At 39.7% G+C, this 16,787-nt stretch overlaps 1 protein-coding gene across 1 annotated transcript in view; it reads right to left on the bottom strand.

Moving 5' to 3' along the window:
* The window catches only part of OSGIN1 (oxidative stress induced growth inhibitor 1), a 39,353-nt gene extending 26,353 nt beyond the window's left edge, over positions 1–13,000 (bottom strand). Inside the window, exon 1 of the mRNA XM_086847300.1 lies at positions 12,821–13,000. The gene's annotated coding sequence lies outside the window, so the exon portion shown is untranslated. The remainder of the gene's footprint in view (positions 1–12,820) is intronic.
* Positions 13,001–16,787: the final 3,787 nt, after the last annotated feature.

Genomic DNA, 16,787 nt, shown 5'->3' with positions numbered 1-16,787 from the left:
CCAGGTCAGGAGCAGCAAGCAGCAGTGACAGGCACAGAAACGAGCACATCCACAGCTCAGGCAGGGACCAGAGACCAAGACTGAGCTTAAATGGATTCCTGGGCCCATGGAGATTCCAGGTGAGGCTACCCTCAGGTTCTCATAGCTATAAAAGTAAGCCCTGTTGAGACTCCTATCAGTCTGTCCAGGAAGGCAAAGAAATAAATCACTTTGGTAAGACCACCCTAATATTCTAAAACTCATTTTTCTATACCAAAAGTAAGCACATTCAGGAGAATGTGGCTAATTTTTCCTCATTTTCTGTGTGCTGTATGGATGAACAGATGATTTCCATTTCATGGTCATTAATGTACTGCCTAAGCTTTTGGCTTTATAAATGCACACACATCTATACATACAACAGAGGCATCTAACCTGGGCTCTCAGGCCCCAACTAAAAAGCCAATAAAATCAGCAAAAAATTTGTTTACTCCCCTCGGTCTGAGTCATGCCTCATAACTCTAAATGAAGCTAAAAGGAAGAATGAAAGAAAGAACTTATAGGTTGTATATGACTTTCTTGAGTAACAGTCCCTAAAAGTTTTGTAGCTTGAGATAAATAAAAAAATTGGGGTTTAGCAGTGTGGAATTGAATATTGATTGCTGTCCCTTTGCACAGATAACATGGTTTTCAGGAGCAACAGAAGTTGTTGAAGTAATAATTGTGGCAGAGTCTAGAGCATGCTGGAGGTGGGTTCAGGAGCAACTTGGGATATTTCTTTCTGCTCAAATAGATTTAACTATTTCCAGAACAGTTCAAGATCTAACAGAAAACATTGGTTATAACAATATGCATAAAGATCAGCTTATCCCATGTAAGTCAAACATAAAGTCTACTTTCTTCTGAGTGAAATAAGATCTCTGTCAGTCCTTTCTGCTGTCCTGCCAGTGCTCTGAACAATGTAATAACTGTAATTTTGGGTTTAAAAAGCTTTAAGCATAAACTTGACACTGAAGCTCTGCAGTCTGGATTCTGGGACAGGTAAGACATTTCAATTCCATTTCATTTCAACTCAAGACATTGCAGTTCAGGTCCTTGAATTGCAGGAACAGGTTAGCATTCACTATCTCATCACATCATTTTCCTAAATCAGACAGCAGAAAAGCAGAAAACTGGCCTGTTTGGCACAGCAGAGCATGCTTTCATTCTCTGGGCAAGAGGAGACTGAATTTGGCTGTATGGCTTCCTGTAATGAAACATACAGAATTTAATTCCCACGCTTTTCTACTGACATGTCCTCTGGGCAAAGCAGAGAGCACATGACAAAGCTACCAAACACTAAGATCTCAATTATTCTCAAGAGACAGAAAATGCCTCAAGCCTCATGTGAGAATGAGCTGTTCCCTATCACCTTGTCTGACCCTCTAAACCTCTTCTGGCACAATGAATTCCTAAGACTCCTTCACTGGCACTTCCAATAGTTTCCTTTCTTCCAGTTGCTACACACAGAGGGCAAAAATCAGGGGTAGCAGCAGCAGCAGTGCCCAGGTGCCAAGGGAAGCTCTCTGCGGACATCAGCTGGAGTTCCAGGCCAGTCTCACACGCATTGGCTGTCAAACTCAAACGTTTCAATGTGCTCCAGATGAATTTCTGCTCTTGCTGAGAATCTTCTGCCCATTTAAACCATCTTTTGCCCATGTGATGCCTTAAATAGGCAGTATTTCCATTGTTAAGCACTTCCTACTTTGATTTGCTGTGAAGGTGTCTCCTTCCAACCTCATAATTTGCTTCCATTCATAGCAGCAAGGTATATGCCACTTTGTACTGTATTATTTGCATTTAATTTTACTGACATGGAAGAAAAAAAGGAAACCCTTCCTGACTGAAAGACCATTCAGCATATAGGAACTTTACCCAACCTTACCTAGCTTCATCTTCATTAGTGAGTTTGTACCCTGTGCCTATCAGCTGCCAGAGTAAAAATTTGGACTCTTTGTGAAGACACACAGTGTAACAGGTTTGCAATTCCCTGCTCTCAGCTGCACAATGCACCCACAAGGAGAACACTCCTCCATGCCCACCAGAACATCACAGAGAGCTTAGATCTCTGCTTCGCTTCAGAAAGGAAAGGGAAGACAATAAGAAAATCCATATTCCTAGAAAGTCCAAAGACTAGTAATAAAAAGATCTGTTAGTCAAGATTTACACATCCACTTTATCTTAATCAAAAAGGAAAAGAAATTTCACTCTATCATTTATATCTCAATGCCAGTGTTACAGGCAGAAGGGGCTGCAAGTAGATAACTTCTTTCCATGGGATTTTTTAACCATGATTCATAGAACAGTACTGCAGTTAGGCATATGTTTTAATATAATTCAGAACCAAATTAGCTTGAGAATGGCTGTGTTACTCTGTGTTTGGATAAGTTTAAGTGGCTTTTCTTCACAGGGTAGTTTTGAAATTATCTCTGCTGAAGACATATTTATAATAATGTAGATATGTAGCAAAAAGGGAAATGCAGGTGAAAAAAAACCTTCTTGCAGAAATTTAGATAGTGGAAAAGGTAATTTAAGTTCATCTACCCAAGATAGTGTTAGGTAACTGGAGGGAAGGAAAGAAACCCTGCAAAACACAAAACCACCACAGAGAAAAATAATTTCTTTTTCTTTTTCCAAAGCATTCCAAAACCATGTGTCCTTGGAACAGTCAAAATTACAAATCCCCCTGGTACAAAACTTTTCTGGCAGATTTGGTTCTGCTCTCTCAGCTAATGCTGCACCCACATTCCTTTAGACATTTTCTAAACACATGACTTCCATTTACAAGAGCAAAACTATTTTTTTGTGCAAGTTTTTTTCTACCTTCTGGAATGGGTCATGATCCTGAGAGCACCAACATGTCCTAATTTCCCTCATCAACATCATCCAGGAGTCCATCCAGGAGTCCATCCAGGTGCTATCTGTCCACTGGCCCAGGTTTTAGGCTCCAGACCTTGCTGTCAGCCCTGCCTGAGCTGTGCACAGCCTCCTCCTCACTGCTCCTGCCCTGCTCTCTCCACTTTTCTGCTTGGGGCTTTGGTCCAGAAAGAGATTAGGGATGTGTATTCTAGATGCCACAGATTCACTGCTTGGTTTTAAAATATCCTTTTAGTCACTTCCAGTATGTCACACTTCATAGACAACAGGCAATCCAACATTAAACCTGTTCAGAGAAACTTAAATAAATCTGCCCATAGATGTACTTTGTTATTAGTGCTTATAGCTCATGATATGAATTTGGCATTTAAATACACAAATGATCTCACTCACAGGCCAGCACAAGCTTTTTCCATCCAGTATGATATGCAGAGGATACCACAAAGGCTTAAGCATATGCTGGTTTCAAACTAAAACACCACAAACTTCCAGCAGTAATGAAAAGGTCAGTTATGCTCTAGATGTCATCAGTGATAATCTAGAATAGTTGGTGTGCTTAGTGCAGAACAAAGAATAATCATATGGTCTCCCAAGCTTTACTCTAAGAGCTTCCATTCTATAATTTCTTATGGTTTCTTAAAGTTGCCTTCAGATCCTGTCCAGTCTACCCAGAAAACATGAGACAAATCAGTGATTTGTTCCCACTTTCACGAACCAAGCCACATGCTGTTTCTACATCATACATATACAGAAAATAAACTATAGTCCATGGAGAAGGGAAACTGAGAGTAGTGTGACACTGGCAATGCCTGAAAAAAATAGGATTGCTCATTCCAGAGAGGAAGGGGCTGAGGCATGATATGTTTTAGAACATTAAAGGCTGTTGCAGAACTCTGTGGAGACCAGATAGGACAATGCTGTAAAATCACAGCTTCTTGGTTTGGCTCTTTATTCTGCACTTTGCACTTTTATTGGAGCAGACACAGGTTGGGAACTGACAGAAAAGAGTAAGACTAAGCCAACGTAGCAGGTTGGGAAGACTTTAAAAGAAACACACTTCCATAAACCCTTCTGGATTTCCCAGCCTACTTTTATCAGGGAAAAGGATGAAAATATCAAAGAATTAATTTGGAGAAGGAGTCTTGGTGAAGACTTAGCTATTCTATTTGTCCTGCAGCAAGAATGAGTGAGAACCTAGAGACCAAGTCTAAACCCAAAGTGAACTCTGACATGAAGGACAAGACCTCCACAGGGACCTGAATAAAATTACTTGCATGAGGTGGGAGAAAGTTGAGCCCTGCATTTACAGTAGAGGTGGCTAAACACTGGAATAGGTTTTGTAGACTATTCTTGCATATATTTGAAGCCTAACTGCTCATGGCCCTGTGTAACCTGCTGTAGCTGACTCTGCTTGCAGCAGGGGGTTGGACTAGATGGTCTCCATCAGGGCCTCTTCAGCCATGATGAATTTCACACATGGTTAAATTATTCACAAGTATAACTTTTAGCTTAGGCACTCTTCTGGATAGAAGACAGAAATTGAAAGGTAGCTTTCTTAGTCCTGAACAGGTGATGGTGGATAATTTTGTATATGAATCATAGCAAAAAATAGAGCAGAAAAGCATTTGGGCCTCCCACATACAGAAAACTGCAGAAAGAATTTGGAAGAACTACTAAAGACACACCAAGGGGAATTATCAGGAGGAAGGCGAACAAGAAGGAAAACACCATGGGCAAGGGAGCAGGAGGTTCTGAAACTATTTCAGCATGGTCACAGATCATGAGGATGAAGTACCACTCTTGACTGAGTGCTGATTGTAGCCTTTGGCAAGAACAACTATTGACTCAGGAAATAGCTCCCATTTTTTGCTTTACTTAAGAGCTAACTGAAATATTAAAGCAATGTTTTGGTTTGTCAGTTTGTTTTCATATCACTAATCATCTTTTATAGCTCAAGTGTTTCCTACACACAGAAGTTTCTGGGTAAGGTTGCAGAAAGCACGCGAGTCCCTTGGATGCTTCTAGAAAAGCTCATCTCTGTTGCTCTGCAGTGTTGCTGACAGCTGAACACTTCATCTGCTCCAGACATTCTTGGCTAACTGGAAGCATGACTGCAGCACATCTCTAGTGCAACTTGCTTTAATCACCAGCACATTTTTGCACTTATTCCCATTCTTGATTAAAACTCTTACTCTGCCCTCCAGCCCCTGCTGCTAATGGTTTGCTGTGTTTCACAGCTGAAGGACAGTTACATAAAGGTCTCCACAGCCCTTGCTCGACAGCATCAGGTGGGAATTTATCCAAGGTGCTTCATTTCTTAAATTATTAGGAACAAAACAGACTATAATGGAACAGTATAAAGGACTTTTAAGGCCAGGGACAAGTGCCAAAATTACTCTGGAATAGTGCTTATGTTATGATTTCCTGGGACATTTTGGTTTCATTTATTAACTGTAGGAATTTTTATCTCATGCCAACACTTATGTGTGATCCTAGTATGCAAAAATCTACTTTCTAAAATCTGGTGAAGTTCCAGGAAAGTTATACAAGCTCCATGTATAAACTGAAGATGGAACCCATACTCAATCCTTCTGTAACAATGATCAGCTAGAACTGAATCCAGCAAGATCCATAATGACTGGAGGTCTATCCTCTGTATCCGTTGCAGGACTACCAGTGGTATGGGAAGATCCATATTTGTTAGAGTCTTATGTTTATACTTTTCTCTGTTTGTGCTGGTGGCTCATTTGATAAATAACTTGGACTGGCTTTTCAGAGAGCCTGAGGACTCACAGTACCAAACAGAGCTGTAAACTGTTCAAGAGAGGAGAAAACTTGTGACTTGTATTGAAGGGCTAAGGATCCAATAATCCAGAACTTCCTGTTGGAAAATATGGCCCAAAGATATGATTCTATTAACCAGTAGTTAAGTAGAATCAGCCACAAGAAGAAAGTTTTGTGGAGAACTGAGCTTGGGATGCAGAAAGGCAGCAGACTTGGTTGTGCCTCTCTTGAGAGCTCAGCTCTTGATCTCACAATGCGTCTCCTGATTTCTACAACCCTCCTCAGGGAGATTAGGGACACACTTAAATAACCTCCCAGATTGGAGCCATAATGTACAGACCTGTAATGAAGCCCAGAAATTTACTTTAATACTAACCTGGCTCAACAGTGATTGGAAATAATCTCTGGGCAATTACTGTTCAGAAATGGCTTGAGCACTGGTGCTGCCAGCTCTTGGTCAGAGGTGAAACCCTTCAGTCTACAGAACCCCTTTCATTTCAGTGAGGCTTTGTCACTTAGGTTTGCCACAACCCAGATTCTGGAGGTAAATCTTTTTTGCATTGCTCTCTGGGAACAAAGGAGGTTAACAAAATTCTTTTTCCTCCTACCTGCACTATGTTCTTATAGGATTATGCTTAGGAACATAGAGATCTGGTGCTGTGCTTAATTATTGTTCCTTTTAATGGAAAAAGCCATTCATTCAATTTCTCTATTGCGGAATTCATCACATTTCCAAGTGCATCAGGCTCACTGTTTTTAAGATTGCCTAAAAATGTTTCTTTACATACTTGAATTTAAAGTTACAAATAATTTTTTTTGCTTAAATGAGGAAAATGAAAGTACTGGCATAATACAACATTCTTTATCCTTCTTCCAGGTTCTTTAGTCTATGCAGGGTAAAATATTGTGTGGAATTAATTCTCATCAAAACAAGAATCCTGAAAAAAATGTTCAAATGCCTGATGCTATTGACTTAACATCAGATCTGACACCACAGCTTAAGACCTCAATTCAGAATGGTGCTAAAGTGTTGCAGGTATATATAAGATGATCAATGAATAAGTATACTTAAATAACTATTATTAAGGTACAATGCTAAAGGAGTAAATGAACTGCAAATTTATGAGACATGAGCTGTTTTTTCTTAACATGCTATTTGACAGTGTGTACATTGAGGAAAAGATCACAAAATGTTTTGGGTTGGAAGGTTTTGGGTTAAAGACCATGTAGTTCCAATCCCCCCTTCCACAAAACCAGGTTGCTCAGAGCCCTTTCCAACCCAGCCTTGAACACTTCCAGGGATGGGGTCCTTTCACATTATTTATAATAATATTTATAATATTTTCCACATTCAGAATTTTTTTAACTTGTAAGGAAATTGTAATTTTCAATTGTAAGGAAAAATATTGTGAGGATAGTTTTCTGGTTGTTTGGGGTTTTTTTTAATTGCTCAAAAGAATACCACACATCTGTCTCCTTTCTTTTCCTTCCCAGCTGCTCACTTCTGTGGTAGACTCCTAAATGTGCTCCAACTTATTGTCTCCAGAACATACATAGACACAAACCTGGTCTGACTTGTCTAAAGCTGATTCATGTCAATCCTCTGTATGTTAACAGCAAAAGACATGATGTGAAAATATCTGCCTGTGTTCTATCTGCCTGTGAGAATTCCTTACACATCTGTGAACTGTCCAGGGTTTTTCAAATAGCTGCAGAATCCTGGGAGTACAAGTTCTGTACATATAGCTCACTTGGTGCTTATTCTCTGTTTCAAAGAAATAAAAATTTCAGGGAAATATTAATTTCATTTAAACCCAAATAGTTATTGTGAATTACAAATCCTATTGGTCGGGTCTATCAGGCATTTGGTAGAATTTATTCAAGTAATGCAGCAGTGACCTCTGCTGCACAACCAATGCTATTTCATAGCTAAATTAAATCCGCTGCTAGTACTCATTCAGGCAAGTTAAAACTATATTTTTTTTCAAAACAAGCATACTTGCCTCAAGTTAAAAACATTCCTCTTTTCCTAATAAAGAGAAGGGCTTCAAACCCCAGAAGATTATTGTTGACGTTACTGGCATGAAGATACCACAGCTTATTTTGAATGTTTTTGCTGGTTATCAAGGATAGTATTAGCATTAAATAAACCCTGAGCTACCCTCATAAAAACATTTCTGTTAATTTTACTGGGAAGGAACCTGAGGCACAAACCACTGGGTGCTGTGCCACCAAGTCACACCCAAAGCCTATCGGAGAGGCATCAATTTCAGGGGGCATAATGATTTCAAGCCCCATTCTTTAACCACAGGACAACACTTTCCCTTGCCTGTGCCAGATCAGAAGAATATCAACCACCTGTATAAAGCAGAATGCCTGTACATTATGCTCCACACCATCCATGTGGCAAGGAAAAGCAATACAAACTTGAAAAACAGGATGCATTTATAGGACAAATGTCCTAAAGTATCTTCATGAAGTCCAGAGCAACAAGTTCCGCTACGTCAGCAGAGGAAACATGGAAAATATTCCTTCTCCTTCCCCCCCATGACTAAATCTTCTCTTTCCATGGTCCTCCAAGGGACCATGTATTTCATGATGAGAAATTCGGGTCTGGCCCCTACACTAGCCCAGCATTACTGCCCTCTGCTCAGAGCTGGTACAGAGCAAAGCTGTGTGATCTCACACTGACCCTGTGTGGTGAAACCAGGCTGCAGCAAGCAGACAACTTTCACTCAAACCCTCCAGCCACAAGCAACAAAACGAAGCAGATTCCTATAATCAATCACTGTTAAAATGGTGTCTCTATTTCACAATGTGCTTCCTTCTCAGCTGAATCCTTTCCTCACTTGCCTATGATTTTTTTCAAAACTCACATCAACCAAACTCCTTTATAGTCACATTTTCTCCTTGTATCCTGGCAGTCAGGATTCACCTTTTCTAAATCTTGGCACCAACACTCTTCTGGTTTCATAAAATTCTGGAATTTTAACAAAACATTTAATGCTTGCAACATATTTCATGGTTGAGCCAAATAATAATCTGTATTTATACGTTTAGAATGCTTTATACTTCTGCCATACTAGCACTGCATTTGTAACATTCCTTGGGGCTAAGTGTAAAAATAACCCAGAAATCTGGGATAAATATATTATTTCAAGAATACTAAGCATATACCCTGTACCAGTAAGTATATTCACTTAGCATTCCTGAATGCTGTCCTCTAAATGAATTTCAAATGTGCCTGCTAAGCTTGCTAGATCTGTGGTCTCCCTCATGCCTGGTGTCAGTGTGGTGTTCATAGCAACAATTGTGATACCATCACTCTTCCAGGAGCAATAGGTAAATTGGTGGCTTTTCAGCTTATATCTTTCATCTAGGAACTCAGTAAATAGCTGCTTGACTTTTTGAAACAACAAAAAATATATACTAATTCTTCTTTAGACAACAAACACATTATCACCAGTACTCTAAGATTTGGCAAAATGAAGCATCTGGAGATTCACGATCTCTTCAGCAGTTTTTTTTTGAGACTTTTGGTTGCAAAGGATTCATAGCCAAATAAAAAATATTACTTACAGCTGACATGGTTTATTAGTCTCTCTGGTTACTACAAGATTAATGTGTTTTTTCATTCTCAGCTTATACAGGCAATCAGATTCCTCCTTTTGCCATCAATACGCAATAATTGATTTGTACAGAGATTTTAGTACTGATTTCTGAATTACAAGTAAGTTTACTGCCACCACCACTACCTAAGAATAAGCCACTGCCATGACTAAAATGAGACAGGCTCACTCCTTTCCTCCTAACTTCTTTTTAGTTTTACACTCTGGATCACATCAAGTAATGCACGATTTTCATCCCCAGTGTCCATCACAGCCACTGAAGTTGAAGCTGCCTGCTCCAGCAGTCCTATCCAACCCTCCAGCACATGGAGAGTATTTTCAGCAGCTTGAATGCAGTCCTTTCAGTTTGAGGCACAGCGGAGTCTTCAGGACAACCAGCACCTGTTGTTGAGGGCACAGGGGGATAATTTCCACCATTACACCAGGAAGTGCATTTCACTCATGAGATGCACATTCTCACAGGCAGAGGCTGTGTCTGACAGAAACCTGAAGAGAGCACTGGAAGCCTGTTCTAACATTCCAACAAGGGAGGGACACGTTCTCTTCATAATCCTTCATGCCTCTGCTGATCTTGCAGTTTGCAGTCCCTTAAGGCTCCTGCTGTTGTGCAGCCCTTTGCCCACAGCCAGCACCCTCCCAGATGCCTGCTGGAACCCTCTAACCCTTCTGCCCCCTACAGCCTTCAAAAAATTATCTCTTCTTACCTCAGAAGGGATGATTTCTGCACCCTTCCTCACTGATCAACTCTGCTGTGAGCTCAAAATCCAGTTCACAAGTGCCTCCCTGCTTAAATATTTCCTTAGATAATGCTAGAAAACACCATATTCTTGTTTACCATGTTAGTCCCACTCCCCTACAAATCTCAGTGTTGTTACCATTATTGGTAGTGCCTTCCACTTTGTTTATCTCTGTCATTTCATTTTTAATCTACTTGTTCAGCACAGCTACAGTGACTCTGATCTCTGATCAGAACCTTTCTGTGCTAAGCACTTGCTTCAAATACAGTTTACATCTTCCCAAGCAATGAGGTAAAAGCAAGGAAGAGAAAGAAAATTTATGGAAAGCAAGAGCAAACAGCACCTACACAATACAGTAAATCACATAAAGAGTTTTCTTGACACCATTCTCATGTCAAACCCCATCCTAGGCGTGGTTTTTGTGATTTTACACACTCACCACATCTACCATCACACACAAGAACAAAAACTTCATCTCCTGGTCTCCAGGAGACTTAATTCCTGCTTTGGGAAAAAGCAAGCTCATACAAAACCTAGTAGAAACTATTTAGAGAAACTGTTTTCTCTGATACTTTCCTCATGGTTTTCTACCAGTTGACGAAGTTCCTCTAAATAAATCATAACTGTTGTCTCTAGAAGGAAATTACGGACACGAAACTTCCAATGTCTGTGGAACACTCCCTGTGCTAAGGAACAAAACCTATTCACCAGTGTGTCAAAAGACACATTTTTAGGCTTATCACAAAAAAGAGAAGGAAGAGGACAGAGCACTAAAATTAGAGACATTTTCAGAAGAGAAAACAATATTCGATTCTGTAGCTTTGACCAACATCTAATGAGAACTGCAAGAAAGCAGCATTATGGTTTACAATGCTATTAAAATTACTCTTTTCAGGATTAGTGTTAGACATTCAGAAATAGATCCTATGAAAGCCTAGTGAACAATTACAGATTAAAAATTCATTCCAGCCTAGTAAATCTACATTAAACCTTTTAATACAAACACAGTACTTTCAAAGAGCCTACCTTTAAGGGAAGATAAACTGTGACTACTGGGATTTATCTTCTATAGGGCCCTGAGAGCACCAAGAAGCCCCACTGCCCTCATCAGCCTCATCTGGGACCTTCACCCATGTGCTCTGCCCACTTCACAGGAATTGCATTTAAGCTCATATTCTCATCTGTGTTTCTTCTCTAAGCTGCTTTGTTGGTGTGTAAGGACTTAATATTCTGTCTATTCCTATTGGCACCACTTCTGATAGATTTATTCCCTTTTATTTCACTGCAGAGAGAATCTACTGCACACTTTGAAAGTGTCAGGAACTGAGTTTTTACAGTTACAGTAGCATAGCAAAGTCATCAGTTCCATTGCTAAGTAAGACTGGGTATAGCACAAGTCAAATAATTTTTGACCCTATTAGAGATATAGGACAGGAAAATTAAGCAATTGTTTTCTGCAAGCAAACAAAGAAAAAGTAGTGATGAAACCCATGAGCCTCTGACCCAAATTTCCTCATAATGTCATGGGGCAGGAAAAAATATTTTTAAAAAGCTGTTAAAAATAGATACTGAATATTTAAAGCTGTTAGATAAGCTTATTTTGATTATCTTGTGGAGCCATGTGTAAGGACTCAAGTCAAATGGGGTTAACAGGTCCAGTGGAGGTTTTTACTAATTGTTCAGTGCTAAAAACAATGTTTAACAATTGAAAGTCTTTGACGTTACATTCTTTCTTAGAGCAACATTTCACAGTTATTTTTCAGGAAGTTGTTTTTTAAAAAACCTGAAGAATACAATCAATCTGGCTTATAGGACCATGTCCAGCTGGGATTTAAATACCTCTAAAGATGGGGACTTCCACCTCTCTGGACAACCTGTTCAGCTGTACAATCACTTTTATGGTGTTTTCCTATGTTTGAATGGTTTCCTGTAGTTCAATGTCTTCTTACTGTTTTTTGTGCAGTCACTGGGCAACATTGAGTCTTGCTCCATCTTTGCTTCCTCCCATCAGATGTTTACATGCATCAGAAAGATCCCTCTGAGCTTTATTATGAAGCTAAGCAATCTTTATGCTCTCAGCCTCTCCTCCCATGTTAGATAATCCAATTATCTGATCGATTTCCTGACCCTTTGCTAGACTTACTCCATGTCCACCATGCACAGGGAAGCCCAGAGCAGGGGATACATCTCCAGATGTGGTCTCACCAGTGTTGAGCAAAATCTCTCTTGACTTGCTGGCAGTGTTTCTCTGAACACAGCCCAGGATTCTTGTCATCATCTGCCACACATCTCCTTGCTGCTCACACTCAGCTGCTGACCTACTAAGGACCCCAAAGTTCTCTCCTGCAGAGCTGCCTTCCACCTGGCTGCCGCCAGCATTTACTGGTGCCTGGGGTTATTCGCACACCCTCCGGGCTGTGGCACTGGACATTCCCCTCTGACTTCCATGTGACTCCTGTTTGTGCCTTCCATCATTCTCTCAAGCTGCTTCTGAGGCCACTGGCTGTTAATCCACAGGGTCTCTGAGTTTGGTGTACACACTGGAAAATGCTGCTGCATTTTATTAAAGAGGAAAACATGTCCAAGAGATGTGCAGATATGCTTAATGCCAGCTGCTTCTCACAATCGTGGACCTGAGCCTCCAGCTGGCATTTGTGTAAGCTGGGAAAACCATGGCTTTTCCCCAGGCTTGCCAGTGTTAGGGGTTATCAGCTTTTGCACGAATTCTAAATGTTTCCTTTTCAGTGTCTGCCACAGAGCTGTCTGTTTTGATACCTGCTTTCCTGTAGCACTGAAGCTGAGAGGAAAAGTGAATACATGTCACTTGAGGACATGGATAAGCCTCGTGGGGTTTTTTTTGTCTCTCGCAATACAATCGGGGAATTTGCAACAGGTCATTTCTCTTCTTGTCACTTCCTGGAAAGAACAAAATAGAACAAAGTCCACCCTGTAGAGGCTATTCTCACTCCTGCCACACTGCTATTTTCAGCTTTAAAAAGCAAAAGTCCAAAAAGTTCATCCAGTGATATTATTAGAACTGTTTACTTTTCAGTGAAATTCGTTTGCCTGTATTAAAATGGATTGATCACTGACAAGTTAAAAGAGTCAAAACATCAATCCCAAAAGATTATGCTGCATTATCACAACATTTTCTTAAACTATAGGACTATTACTATATTTTGTCTCCAGTGTCTTTGGTACAGATGAAATGCTGAATTCAAAAGAAAGCTAGCACACAGGCACCACAGGGCAGGCAGCACTTGGGCTCTCTAGCCTGCTTGAACATTGTCCGTGTGTCTGTCTTGCTGTGTGTCCCTGTTCTCTCTTCACTTTCACAGGAGGAATGATCATGATCTCCACAGACTAAGCCATGAAAAAATTTACTGGAAGTAAGTGTCAAGCAGAAGTCAGAAAACTGCAATGCTCACTCTCCTCTGAGGAGCTTGTTTGCAATATTACCAACTCAGTCAAAAACTCAGCCATTCAAACTAATATGCATTTGATGAGACTATGTGTAATAAACAATGTCTTGTGTTCTCTTCATTGTCGTCCAGTTTTGGGTCTGTAATGAATAGTTTCAGATGATTTCAATTTGGCAATCTCCAAATGAAAGCTGAAACTTAACCCCTTGATTACTGCAAGATCTGTTAAAAGTACTTTATTAATAATTTTTTTACTGAAGTCCCATAATCAGAATTTTTTTTTCCATAAATATACCTCCTTTCACTTTTTTAAGTGCTGTCTCTTCACATCACTTATGCTGGATTCTAGTCCAGCTAAAATTTTAAAGGTTGACAAAGGCTCTTTTGGTCTGCAAAGGGTTATGTGACTGGTGGTGGGAAAACTGTTGGGAAACCGAAGTAAATTCTCCACTCTTTACGTCCTCTGTGTTGTTTGGCTGCTTTCCACAGGAGAGAAGGAAGTTCTCGTCTCTGGCAATGTTGGACTTAATTCCAGTTCAGTATGCTAATAATCAAATTCAAAGAATATATTTCACCATAAGCAGAGTGTTTTCCTAAATGACTGAAAGCCCACAGATGTTTACTGCAGCAATTCAGAAGTCTTTCTTCCATGGCACTACATTTGAGTGGCCTCCAAGCAGGCTTGATTATACCAATACTTACAGAAAATCAGTACCAATCTGTATGCTTCAGATGCTTTTAATCTACAGGTTGTTGCAACTTTAAAAAAAACCCAACCAAACAAAAATAATCTCCAAATGAATCCAAATCAGCCCTGCAACTGAAAAACAGCATTTGGTCAAGATCAGACTTTTAAAAAAATTGTTGCTGACGATTTGTGCCCAGATGCATATTTTCACACTCCAGAATCGCCAGGTACAGAAAAGGCAGCACTTAGAATCAAGCCAATTAAAACATTGCCCACTTTCTGGTGGAAAAATCCAGGAGACAGACATGGCACTGGAAAATATATTTGCATTATGCTGTCCTAGGGGAAAGACTTCTTTTGGGGATTGGTGAATACTGCTGCACTATTCCTCACCCTGGGACAGGTATCCTTAGGGAAGCAGGCAGGGAGTGCTCACTATGCCTGAAAGAGCTTGGGATTTGCTTGGTGTGTGTGAAGGCTTTGAAAGCTGCTTTTAAAGCCTCACCTCTGACACACATTCACAGCAAGGTCACACAATGCAGCCTCTGACATTTCACCATCAGCTTACTAGAACTACTTATCTGCAGGTACGTAATTGACATACCTGGAGGTTCACATTTCTCCACCCTGCCTTAATACAGTTTAGGGTGTCATGTTCCAAAACATATCACAGTTTGGGATGAGGACTAGGGCACTTGTAGCAAGTATGATTCCCTAAACTCTCTGCAGTCTAGGAGTTTTTCCAATTTACATGAATTATTGGGTCATACCTGTTTAAGATTTCACTGTACAAATAATTGGGTAAAGAATCAATACATTTCTTTGATAGAATTTAATTAGCAGAGGTGCTTGGCACTACTCACTTTATGGAAATTGCCAAAGGCTAGAAGCTTTGATAACCTTTGTTTAGTCATCTCATTAATGGCAAAATGAATTTTGTAAGTATTTCCCAAAATACACTGGTATGGTAAAAACAAAACAAACAAACAAAAATAGAAAAGGAAGGCTTACTTCAACAGCAAATCCATGAAATGGAAAAGGGACATAATAGTTTTTTGTATCTTCAAGTATCCCATTACAGCGAGTGAGTGTTTTTCCTGTTTGGAGTCTTGTCTTCCAGAGCAAGATGATTAAATCATTGGCTGCACTCATGCACTACAGCCCAGCTTTTATAAAGCTGAACTACATAGCATTTGAATCCTGCAAATCTAAAACCTACAGCATTTTAACATTATCTCCTTATAAGTCCTCCCAAAATAGACAGGATGCCAAAGAATACAGCACCTTAGAACTTACCTCCTTGCCAAAAGTTATCCTGCCCAGAGGCTCAACAGGAATAGCCAGATTGAGAAATGATGCTGGGAACTCTTCTGAAATATCCAAGTGTAGTGTTTACTGAATATGTATCAGAGGCTTTGGTATTTGGGTCATCTCAATGCTTCAATCTTCTGGTCCTGTGTCATTCTTCCGTTGTACACTCTCTCTCTATTCATGCTTTGTCTTATGTCATGGCCCTTTAAAGCTACTCTTTGTAAAACCCTTATTTTATTCTAAATTTGATCATAACTCTTTGTGACTGTTATGAAGAGAAGACTTATAAACCACTTGTGTCTTAAACTGTTATCCTTTAGGTATCATTATTATTCCTGCTTTCAGGATGTTAAGGTACTGTTAAGATCATATTTATGTTTCCTATGAACTGTCTTAGTTTGTCAATGAGACACAAAAATAAGTTAGGATTAAAAAAGCAAAAAATTCTAGTTATTCTTATGGTTAGGCTTTAAAAGACTTAATTTTGATACTTTGAAAAGTAAATTAATAAATATCATGTCTTTTAACTACTCATTCTTTGACAATAGGAGAATCAGTTTTGTTTGTCTTCTGAATGGACTAAACACTGGCCTCTGGGCTTTTTTTAAATCCATGACTCTGCTGAAAGACTTGTGCTGTCATTTAGCATGAATGTACATATGAGAAATAACCTACTATCTCAGAATGCTTCCTGCAGTTGTAGTCAGATGCCCTCTGCCAAACCTTCTGTGATGGCTGGATTCACTCACTAAAAGGAATCCTGCAGGCACTCACATAATGAACATTTAAAGTGCTGCTCTTCAGATTATCTTTCTGTTCACTGTTGTTTCCCCTTCCATATGGCTGGAATGCACTCAGTGGTATTTCCAATGGAATTCAGTCTCTCCCTGTCCCTGAGAACAGCACACAGCCCCTGGGCATCAGGCAGCTGCTGGTTCTGGCAGGACTGTCTGTCCTTCACCAGCACCTATGTATTTTGCTGTCTGTATGGCAATGAATGAAAGCTATGCACAGGAGATGAGAATGATTCAATGTCTCTCTTACCCATTACTCTTTGCTGCAAGGTCTTATTCCAAGTATTTTACATTATTACAAAGAAAACAAAAACAAAAACAAAAACAAAAAAAAAAAAAAAAAACCTCAACAATTTACAGTGAAACTAAACTTTAGTTTTCTTCACTGTCTGATTTCTGCACAAGACTGGCCTTGTGGAAGCCTACAGAAGATTTTCTTGCCCATTGCTCATAAGTGTTCATATTATGTGAGAAGTTTTAATTTCTCTGGATGAATTATATTTAGGTAAAATAATGATTTTATTTTT

The sequence above is a fragment of the Cyanistes caeruleus genome, chromosome 12 (assembly GCF_971803275.1).
Source record: "Cyanistes caeruleus chromosome 12, bCyaCae1.hap1.1, whole genome shotgun sequence".
Taxonomy (NCBI): domain Eukaryota; kingdom Metazoa; phylum Chordata; class Aves; order Passeriformes; family Paridae; genus Cyanistes; species Cyanistes caeruleus.
The sequence above is the reverse complement of the archived record's forward strand: the minus strand, read 5'-3'. Positions and strand labels throughout refer to the sequence as shown.